Source organism: Cyrtonyx montezumae, unplaced genomic scaffold (assembly GCF_038088225.1).
Source record: "Cyrtonyx montezumae isolate F1298 unplaced genomic scaffold, pur_monq_1.0 scaffold_2, whole genome shotgun sequence".
Lineage (NCBI taxonomy): Eukaryota > Metazoa > Chordata > Aves > Galliformes > Odontophoridae > Cyrtonyx > Cyrtonyx montezumae.
In genome coordinates this window covers 52,871,146-52,883,147 of record NW_027071936.1, presented here as the reverse complement: position 1 = coordinate 52,883,147, position 12,002 = coordinate 52,871,146, and positions in this window count along the sequence as shown.

The following is a 12,002-nucleotide window of genomic DNA, read 5'->3' as shown; positions in this document are numbered from 1 at the left end:
AGAAACTGAAGCATCCCTGTATTTCCACCACTGACAGTCCTTATGTAGCTACAAGGCGTTCCACTGTTTATGATCCAGCACAACTTTATCATTTCTCAACTGAATGGGTCAACCTGACACATTTATCATCCCTAAATTTGGTTTCCTGTAACACGGCTGTAATAGTAGACTGTCGTGTACAGGGCCTTGAAGGTGAGCTGGGGATCTGAGAGAATTGTAGCTTTAGGCAAAGCTAACACAGTACAGAATTTAGTTCAGTGCAGAATACTCCAGACACATAAGTAAAGGATACAATGATGCAGCTTTTAACACCATGTTCAGGGACTGAGTTTCCATGCTGAAGTCTGTGGCCTGCTATAGGAATCAATCGCGTGATTATGCTTTTAATGTATTGAAGAAAATGGACAAACAACATTGAGTCTGAAAGATCAGGCTCAGTACCGTCCCTTACTTAAAGTTTTAATTCTCCTGATTTCTAATGAAAAAAAAAAAAAGAACGTGTTTACTCAGGCTCAATCATTTTTTCTGCCAGTATTCTTAAATCTGTTAATAGCAAAAGGATGAGACTACTCCTTAATTTGTAATGGCTCATGCACAGCTCCTACTGTCATCTGAGTTGATAAAAATGTGAAAGAACATGCGGAAAAGGACTATTCTTCTAAAATGAAAGAGTAAAAACAGCCTGTTTTTGTTAATGGAAGTCAAATCCTAACATGAGCCACCCATACATGGAACTAGATTCTGCAGCCCGTATTTAAATTTCTAGGGAAGATGGACGTGTGAGTGATAGAAATACTGTTACAAGCAAACCCACGGTGAGTTTTGAATGAGTTCTGAGAGAAACATTTCCAAAGCTCTACTGAAATAATCTTTTATTGTACTCAGAACTTCTTATTGCCACATGGGAGTGCCATCAAGCTTAGTATTACAAGAATCATTATAGAGTGATGGTGCTGTGCGTAGGTGCTACAATCAACATGATATTCATATGATGCTGTGAAAGCATTTGCCTGGAAAGACCAGAGTGCAGAAGTTTTGTAGATGACAACAAAAGTGTTAGTCTTGATGATCCATTGTGTTGGTTTTGATAAGATGAATAATGATTAAGAGATGAAGGTGCTTTTTAGAAAGGAGTCTGCTGTTGAGAAGAAAAAACCTAGAAGTTTTGGAAAAGCATCAACAATGTTAGAGGCTGTTTGCTTTGAAGCTTTGGATTTTGTGATTTTTACGTGTTACTACTTGAAACATATGCACTTGAAAGAAACCTCTTTACAGCTCCCAAAAGCACACACTTGTTCTATCTTTAGTTAAACATATTTGAGGGAAAGTTAATCCTTCTGAAGCAATTCAAAATCATCTTTTGGTTCCTTCTCCTTAGAAGCATGTGCTATTCTCTCGGTAGCTCATTAGGCATGCAAGTGTCTGCACTCCAGCTGTATCCCACCTTACAGCGGAGAGCCTGGCACATAATTTTAGTTCTCATAAAGTGAAATTCCCCAGCTGAGCCATTCAGGATCCTTGCCTTTTAGAAGAAATATTTATACATTGAGCTGGTATCTCCAGTCTACTTAAGATTCCTGGAGTGGAAATCAGAAAATCACTGGTAGTTGTGACTGTGTAGGGGCTGTCAATAAAGTAAAACTGAAGCGTTTGCCGGCACGCCTTGAGAGCCTGGCTCATCCCGGAGAGCCTACTGTTTTACTGCGCTCTTTTATGTATTGTGTTCCTGGGAGAGAGGAAAGTAGTCATCTTCATCCTTTCAGAAATGTCTGAGAGCAGAGGGATTTTGTGTCCTTTTGCGAATAAATGGTCTAGGTTGGAAATTATAGTCCTCTCTGGCCCTCAGCCAGGTTAAACTGTGTATGTATACCTTAACATCAACCATCATCTTGGACACCAACAGCTCCTGATGTTAAAAAAATAAAAATAAAAAAAAAAGTGAATAAATCTTGTTCTCAGTTTAATAAAACACAGATGGGAAAAGCAAACCAAACAGAGTTAACAGCTTTATTCACTGGTCTCCTGGGCTCTGTGAGATTAAATCAGAGTTGGAGGGTATGTTCCTGCTGCTGCTGTTCTGGCCAGTGTCCGTAGGGGTGATGGCCAGCAAAGGAGAAGTGCTCTGTCAGTGCTGTATGTCATTTGTCAAGCTGAGAAAGAACAGTCATCTCACTGAACAGCAAGACTTCTGGCTATCCGCAGTCCCAGCAAATATACTCCAGCTCTGCAGCATGACACCCATGCTGCAGGAATTTTGCTCAGCCATGGGAACAGACATTCAAACTGCCTCCCAGATCCACAGCTCAAATTTAAAATGTTGATCTTACTAATGCTTTCTGGTCTTTACAACCCCATCCTTTTATTTCACTCCAATTCAGAGGTAAACAACTTCAGCTCCAGACCACCGAGCTCCAAAAACAGTGCATTACTATACTCCATAGTGATTGAGACTTGGTTTTCAGTTATTCATTAATATTTGCTGAGGGATCAGAAGATCTGCCGTAAAGGAGAGAGACAGGTTACACGTTCAGTTACAAAGATCAGACTTTTCCATGTCTTTCATAATCTGGAAGATATTACTTTAGCTCCTGTGGAACAGTCTGACATAGATAGGCAGATATAAACTTACCAGTTCTATGAAATTTTAGACCCAGAGCAGGGAAACGGTTATCTGTTTTTGTCTGTCAGAACTCCTTTTTTCTTTTTTCTTTTAATTCCTTTTAGGATACTTTCTGTATCACAAGAGACAAGTAAAGACAGAATATATGTGCCTGGGTTGCCTATTCTGATTAAAGTTCCTTAAAAAGCTCCGTAGCCATTTTTCTGCACATTTTTATCCTTTCTCAATGTTTTTACATTCTGAGATTCAATCTGTTGTTTCTGTATGATGGCCCATTTGTCCACTTTGGTTAATTTCCAGGACAGTTTTAATCCTTCTAAAGAAATGGAAAGGATACCTTTTTTTTTTTTTTTTTTTTCCTGCAGCTGTGCCTAAAATCTCTCACAGCACATCTTTAGAAGTATGTTTTCTTTCAAAGTCCTCTGAGAATAGGTTAACTTGAGCTGTTTTTACTGCAAACTTGTTTTTTTGCTTCTGATTAGCTTTATTTATTTAATCACATTTCTGTGTTTCTGCTATGGTAACAGCAGTGAGAGCAGTACCAGCTGACCTATGCTGTAGAAGTCAATTGCTGTTTTGAAATAGTGAGTTTGATGTGCTTGAAGTTTGCTCGTTCTTCTCTTTTTTTTTTTTTTTTTTTTTTTGATTGGATCTTCTTCTTTTTCTGTTCAACCATTTTTGAGAAGTTTTATATTTTCTAGGAGAAAAGTAAGGATTCGAGTCTATCTCAACAGTAAATAAAATTGACCACAGAAATGACATAGATCTACAAAAAAAAATGTTTCTAAATTCACAAAAAGTCAGAAGCAATTATTCATTAGCTGTTGCCTTCTTTTTTTGCTGCACAAATGGTTATGTGGTTAGCAAACATCGCTATTCAGCAGCCTCCAGGTCCACCCCTCAAAATAAATTAATGCAGTAAGGAAGTATTTTGGGGAATAATTGTTACCAAAATATTTTTCTAAAGATAAAGGTAGAAATGTAAAAATAGTACCACTATCATTAGAGAGAACAGGAGAGGAAGCTGAGACGAAGTACTCTAGCTGGCATTGCACTGGTAATTCCCTCAGGAGTCCGGAGCTCAGCTGTCCGGAGTTAGTCAGAGAAACAACCCAAACCCAGTGTAAGTTTTGTGGAGAAGGTTGGGATATGTTTTTGTGCCTTTCCATGGCCCATAGTGGGGCAAGTCCTCACGCCCTCTGCAGCAATCCTGCATCTACCTTCCACTGAGAAAACTGGTGCAAAACACCCATGTGGTGACAGAGAGAACATTCTGGTTAATACGAGCGCACTTAAAACTCAAGTATTATTAATCAGTACAGATATGTGCTTGTAGCAATTGGCAAGAATGGAGGTCAACAAAATGTTTAAGTAATAAAACTCTCAGTCTATGTGACACAAAGAATGAGGCCTCTCCACTTTCAGCCTGAGAAGCATGCAACTTCAGGTTAATGGAAAGTTAGGATAAGAAGATCTAGGCCTTAACTGAAGGCCTGCTACTAAGCAGTGACTGGTAAACAGACAGAAGGAAAAAGAAGGAAAGGGAAAGCGGGAAAGGGAAAGGGAAAGGGAAAGGGAAAGGGAAAGGGAAAGGGAAAGGGAAAGGGAAAGGGAAAGGGAAAGGGAAAGAGGGAAAGGGAAAGCTGCCCCAGTTATTTTGATGAAGAGAACAAAGAATAAATAAATAGTAAAGTCTGAGGGCCTAGGAAAGATGGGTGATAATGATAAAAGAAAGCGGCCCTGGTTCAGTATCAAATTGCTGGGTACTGAACATACAGGGAATTAACATGCTGTGATTGTTCTTGGGATACAAATATAGTGATATACACTAAAAATCCTGTAGAAAGGACAATTATAGCCCTCAAAAGTAGTGACCAGCCAAAAGTCATCAGGACTGGGAGTAACTCCTTCCAGCAGAAGTAGTCACAGTGCATTTGCATTTCACGTGGTACTGAATAGCCTTGTAAATTGCAAGAGAACAGGGCTATTAAACTATAGAGAAGAAAACACTGGTTTCAAGGAATCTAGGGCCAGAATCTAGGCTCAAGCTGCTTCATGCTGTTTCAGTGATGGAAAGCATCTGTAAACCCAACTTGGCTGGCCTGAAGCCACCAAAATTTCTATCATCTGCTACAAAAATGAGCTAATAGTTTCAGTGCACAAAACCTGGTTTTGGAACAGTGGCCCAAGTCCTCCAGCAGTTGGCGAAAGAAGCCATGGCACGCGTAACTTCGGAAAAAGCTTTGTGCTATTCATTGTGTGCGGATGCTCTCCCTCGGCTCTGCTCTCACCCCCATGTCAGCGCTGTCTGGGATTTGTGGGAAAGGAGCTCGCTTCTCATTGCCACTCTGCAGACTCCAGAGCAGTGAAGAGAATTGGCAATTCCTCTTCAGTGACAGCAGTCAGAAATACAGAAGATCTTAAACTAGAAATAAAAAATAAATGAGTCCCATTGTAGTAAAACTGCTTCTAGTGAAGTCATTTCTTTAGTACTCCCTTTTGAAGACTCACTTAATTGTGGCTCCATAATAAAGGATTATGGAAAACAGATTCTTCTTGTAAAAACTTTTTCTTAGTGTATGTGTATACATATGCATATACAACAGTAGAAAGCACATACTTTTTTGTTTCTTTCTTCTTCAGATTGTGAACTTATTTACACTTTTCAGTTCTCCTGAGCAGTTCAGAATGGATATGATTAAGAATTCAAGGTAGCTGCCGGTGAGGATGTTTGACCTAATCTATCTTGACTTCACAATCTATGCATTTTAAATGCAGCATTTCTGCGTGGAACATGCGTACAGCATATCTATTTATGGATGCACTGAAATAGCTGTGTACACATGCAGATCACTTCTTTTCTTGTTTTTAGCCAAATTAGGGGATCAAAGCGATGTAAACCCCTTTGTAATGAAACTTGAAGCCACATATAATGAAACCAGATAGTTTCTCCTTTCTGATCTAAAGTCTTTCCTGTTTTCAGGCATTACTATAAACCTACATCTTGGTCCAGTCTGTAACTTGGTCCAGCTTGGATTTGATTTGCAAACAGTTTGATGAATCTTGGATGATTTATAGCTTGAGGTAGAAAGAAAACAAACACTAAAATCTAGTTTGCCCCGCTTTAGGCTCAAAATCAAGCGTAACCTCCTTCTGACTCCTTTTGGATTTCTGTATCTTTTCAAATCCCAAAGGAAAGCACCCCACTGGATCTTAAAAGCAGCAATAAAGAGGTACAACAGAGGTATATGCAAGAATAAGTTCTACAAATCTCTTTTCCTGGGAAATTTCCATTTAGACTTAAATGAGAAATTTGTATGGAGATTAGGGAAAATATTTCTTCCTCAGTATCAAGAGCTGAACGTGCTCTTTTTTGTTCAAAAGATGCATGTCTATCAAGGAGCACTTTATACACACCACCTTCTAACTACTTCATTCTCTTTTAATTCAGCTTACAAGGAAGATGACAAACATCCGCAGGGATCTGTTTAGTTAAAGGAAGCATAACACTCAGAAAAATCAATATGCATTTCCAAATAGAGAGGGGCTTAAACTTAGCATGAAAATTATGTGATTTATAAGAGCTACAAGGGTTCCCATTCTCTACCTACATTTAGGTGTAGAGAGTCTAGATATAAGATATGCCTTCAGAGGACGAAGATATACCTACGAAGAATATTCTACACCATCATTTCACAAAATGCTTCTTTAGTACTTAATAAAAACCAACACAATACAAAAGGGCATAGGTTTTTTTGTTGATACTTCCAGGTGCTGCCAATGCATACACCTGGTGACTGTCTTATATGTGGGCCACACCAGCTCAGCTTTCAGCATCAGGAAGCAGGAGAATATGCCAATGCCACAAGAAACAGCTGTGCAAAATATGCCTGGAACAAAACCCAAGTAGGCAGATGTTTTGCTGCATATTACCAGTATGGGTGACACTCCATCCATTTCAGGGGGAAGCTCAAAAAGAGGTAAGTGAAGTAAGTTTGTGTAATCCAGGATTTGTCCAGAAGGAATGGGGAGTACATTTTGAGACACCTTAATTTTCATATAACTAGTAATTAGCAGTGTCAACGTCTGCAGATCTAAAAGAACATAATATTGAATGAATGGATCTCTTGATTCCTTTGATAAAATTTTTGTGTATACCAACTCATACAATTGCAGAAGTGTGGGCCTACAAGACTGAAACCACAACTCTCTCCGTTATCAAACTTGAATTCCTGGGCTAAAAGGATCTTTATCTATATCACATTACAATATATTCAGCATTTAATTTCTCTATCTTATTTAGAGATATTCTAAATAAGAGATCAGTGCTCCTGTTCGAGTAGGTCATGTTTGCTCTCTTTATAAATAGTGGGTACCCTCAAAGGATATAGGGAGAGTTGGGCTCAGCAAACTAGCCATGAGATTATCCACATCCCATGTAAGGTCAATTATAATAAAATCCATTTAGCCACCCTTTAAAATACACACGAATCCTTTAATTCAATCTAGATCAAAATGCTGTTTTCCTCTATATGAGGAATGAAAATTTATCTAATAGATACAGAAAAAATCCACATAATTATCCTGGTTGGATGTGAAGTTTCTCTCGATCTTTGATCTATAATGTAGTAACGTGTCAGCTAGACCAAAGTAGTTTTATGTGCAGGAAATAAGACAAGCTGAGTAGCTTCATGGTTAATTGATTAAAAGGTTCTAAAGAAGGTGCAAGATCAAAGAGCAACTTAATGGTTTTATGTTACTCTAGAGAACTGTTGGTCCACTTGTCTGACAAAGCCTGACCTTGGGCAATGAAGTAACAGGCAATTAAAAAAAAAAAAAGCAAAACTAAAACACAGATCATATTTATCTAGTTCAGTATCCTTATTTCCTTTAACAAGTTATAGGTGGCACACCCCAGTGCACTGAGACAAGTAGCATTTTGCTATCCTTTTACACTGTACAGACTAAATATTGAGTACAGAAAATTGACTGTTGCCTATATCTGCCCTAAAGAGGAAAGAAAAGGCACAGCAACTCAGAATCATAGCATGCCATGCTATTGTTTAAAAGTATAGTATAGAAGTAAACAAATAGATAAACTATATCTGAAGGGCAGTTCTTTACTAAGCAGACTCCTTGGCTTGCAGTCATTGAGTTCCCTCAACAGTCTTAATTGGTACTGTGAGCTGATGTTTACAAGATTTGCTCATTCTTAGAAGTGCATTAGGAAACTGGAACTGCTCTCAAGTTTGCAATAAGGAGGGGGGGGGTGGGGGGGAGAGAGAAGGAAAAAATGTGTTAATGCATTGACTACAGAAGAGTTTCATAATACTATTCTCTAAATGAAAATTTAAAACACCAATGTTTTCTGGTTAGGCTGTCAACACTACACTATTCAAGACTCTCGAGCACAGTTTAGTTCATGTCTTCTGAATAAGAGCATTATACAGAGTCAAAAGAGAAATACTGGGAATATCAGGCAAAAGAAAGAAAGAATTTCACACAATAACACTTCTGGAGCTGCACCAAGACTTGAATCCAAAAAGTAAAAGAGTTCTGGTCTACTGTGGATTTTGTACCCACAGCAGATGATATTTTGCTTTATTTGAACAATGAGATCAGTTAAAGCACCAGAACTAAGACTGAAGCTAGGCTGAGTATGATACTCATTTCTACCAATACCTCAGTCTCCTGTGCTTGATCTTCTGGAAAACAATATTTCAGGTGCTTACTGCACTCCTCTTTCCTATAGAAATGGCTTCAAAAGTCAAACGGAGTTAAATTAGAAGGGAAAAAACAGACATTTTTTCCTTCTTCACATTAGTTCCATTCTTATCAAAATCAAGGTACGCTACATGTTTTTCCACATATTTTCTAATGCTACAATAGATGCTCTTACCCCCACAGCACCCAAATCTCAGGTCATTACTGTGAATCTGCCCCTTTCTCCTCTTAGCTATGCTGTGGTTTCTGCCTTAGCAGAGAGTTCTTCCTCTCCAGTTATGCCCATGCTGATGTCACTAGATCTTGGCCAGAAGGTATCGCATGATGCCCATCACTAAGATCAAAATTATGAAAGCATCACTGACTCTCTGTGCTATTTCACTTCAGGGAAAGCCATTCCAGTAGAGGTATCTAGCAATGAGCTATTGCTAGATGGTCACAGAAAACGTCACAAGATATAGCAGCTTCAAAGACTCCGCTCATCTCTTGATTATAAATTAATTAGCACAGCTGACCACTGTGCTGTTGATGTTGTAGTATGTTTTACCATTAATGTTCTTTTACATGAACATGACTTTTAGGTCAAGGATGTAGAAGTTTCCTGTTGTTCTATTTACTTAAAACAAACAAACAAACCCTTACTACTGCTCCTGCTGGCCTGCTCCACAAAGGCAAACACTCTTCTTGAGCTGACCAGCTGACAGCTCTGCTAAGTGCTCTATAAGCTGCCTTTCCTGGGTCACTGCAGAGTGGGAACTTCTGAGCTGTGTAATGGGATTAGCTTTCCCACACCATTCCCGGAGAGCCCATTGTTGAAAGAGGAATGGTTTCATTCATGGCAACAAGTCAAACACAAACTCTTGGCAATCAAATTAAGAAAAAAATAAACAAGCAAATGGAGTTTTGGCAGAATTGGGGATTTACCCTCTTGGAAATTTTTTTGTTAAGTTGATGGAGAAGTTGACTGATCTGGAATGGACCACAACATTTACAAAAGATATAAAGAATAATTCTTTATAGACTCTTCTTTTGTTCTGATATAAGATCTTTCATGACTACAAAGCCCGTTCCTTCACAAAGGTCCTAAAAATACAATCCCAGCCCAGTAGCATATCTTTGAGATGGGGGAAAAGAATACTCTTAGGCGCTCTGGGGAAGAGCATAGAATTAATTATTTTATAATTTTTTAAGTACGAGCATCAGGGAATTGTTGTGATTTAAGGATAAAATAATTTTCAATACACAAATTCCCTTTATTGGAGTATAAATGGTGCCTTAAGGGCACATAAAAGCAACGAACTGGGCCTGGCAGAATCAGCTTTATTGTATTCTACCGTGCAGAAACAATTACTCCAGTTCAAATTCTCATATGTCATTTTTCAGGCTGATCAAGTTCAGTCTTACGACTGTAAGCTAGTTTGTAGTTGAGAGGTAGATCCAAAGATCTGTGGTTAATATTGTCTTGAGCCTTTTCTTCTACAGTTGAAAATTCTCTTTCTGTTTTCCTCTAGCCATGAAAGCTTTTGTCCTCTTGCAAAATGTTATAGTCAGACTTCCAGTATGAGCACTTTTCAAAATTCTTTTATCATCTCAATTCTATTCTTCAAATTGATATTCTCCAAATGCTTCAGTGCTTAACAGTTCTTTGAAGAAACCCCCTGGAATTGGCATTTCCTATTTTGTTTTTCTACATCTTCAGTGAATCTGTTATGTTCACAGTGTGTTGTTATCAATAGACTGCCATTGAGGATTTGATTATCACCTCTACTATAGGTGTTTCTGTTTTTCACAAGGAATCTGTCGCACCTACACAGTAACAATACACATGCATGGACATTTGGACCTTGGGCTTCTTCAGCTTGGTGAACCCTTCAGACTTCAGTTAGGTATATCTCCACATACCATGCTTTTGCTTCTGCATCTACCAAGCACCTGGGGAAACAGGCACAGCAGTGTGCAGAGAGTCACAAACTAAGCCCAGCTGAGAAAGGGACTGAATTGTGCTGAGGCAGAGATCTATAGTACAGATATACCACTTTAGGGACAAGCACAAATTCTCTCTGAAAGGACTTAGATTACGCTGTGTAGTCCTATCAGCTCAGCTGGAACTAACCTGCGAAGCTCTCATCACTACATAATGTGATTTTAAGTCTGAAATATCTCAGGGTTTTACAAAAAACAAACAAACAAAAAAAAAACTATTGAGCTTTCAGATAGTGGAGAGGATTTCTACACCTGCAGCCACCACAGCAGGAACTGGAGCATTGTGGAGTTAATAAGCCCAGTTAGAACTTGAGGAGAACTAATGAACTCTTACGGCCTTCTTACTGACTGTGTAGAATCATGCAGTTTTCTTGCCAGCCTTTTCTCCATCATTTCAGGTCCTGCAGAGCAATGCTGAGCAGCTGGCAGTCCATAGGCCTCATTAATACCAAGCTCTGTATCACACAGACTTAACCCAGTGCTTCAGGACCACAACGGGCTCTGAAAGCAGCACTGCAAGGGTACCTGCTCCATACCTCATTTTTCAGGTTCTCATAGCACAGCTGATTCTCCACACTCTGTTCCCAGGATTTGCTCTACTTAGTGTCCCAGAGATTGTTCAGAAAATTTTATTTGTACCAGCAAAACTGACAGCACCCAAACTGGAATTCCAGGATATGTTTATGTCTATTAGATTTAGGTAAAGAGATCAGTCTCACCTATAAAATATCTTGAGCTTCTCAAAGGAGTGGACTTATCTTTTTTTTAATCTGAGTTGGGAAATTCTGTAAGTAAAAGAGCAGTTAAACAATAGAAAACAGGAGAATGTTTGTGGTCATTCCTTCCTCAATTTAAGAAAAGCACTATTAAACAAGTTCCCAACTACTACTGTCACGTTACTGCCACTATATCTAAGTCATATCATAAAATCATTTGAGTGAAAATTTGCACTTTAGTGGAAAAAGATGATGTAAATAGAATCATGGAGTCAACAGAATCGTCAAGGTTAGAAAAGACCTCGGAGATTATCCAGTCCAACCATTCACCTACCACCAATATTTCTGCACTAAACCACGTCCCTCAGCACAACATGTAGATGTTTCTTGAACACCTCCAAGGATGGTGATTCAACCATCTCCCTGGGCAGCCCATTCCAGAACTAGACCACTCTTTTGAAGAATAATTTTTTCTTAACATCTAACATGAATCTCCTCTGGTGCAACTCGAAGCCATTCCCTCTTGTCCTATCTCTAGTTACACAAGAGAAGAGGCTTACCACTTCCTCACCACAACCTCCTTTCAGGTAGTTGTAGAGAGCTATAAGGTCTCCCCTGAGCCTCCTCTTCTCCAGACTAAACAATCCCAGTTTGCTGAGCTGCTACACATAAGACTCGAGTTCCAGACCCCTCAACAGCTTTGTTACCCTTCTCTGGAGAAGCCCCAGGGCCTCAGTGCCTTTCTTCTAGTAAGGAGCCCATAACTGAACACAGTACTTGAGATGCAGCCTTCACCAATGCTGAGTACAGGACAGTCACTTCCTTACTCTTGCTGGCATCGCTATTTTTGATACAAGCCAGGATGTCATTGGCCTTCTTGGCTACCTGAGCACACTGTCGACTCATGTTTAGTTAAGCACTGAACAACACCCCGTTGTCCATTTCTTCCACTCAGTCTT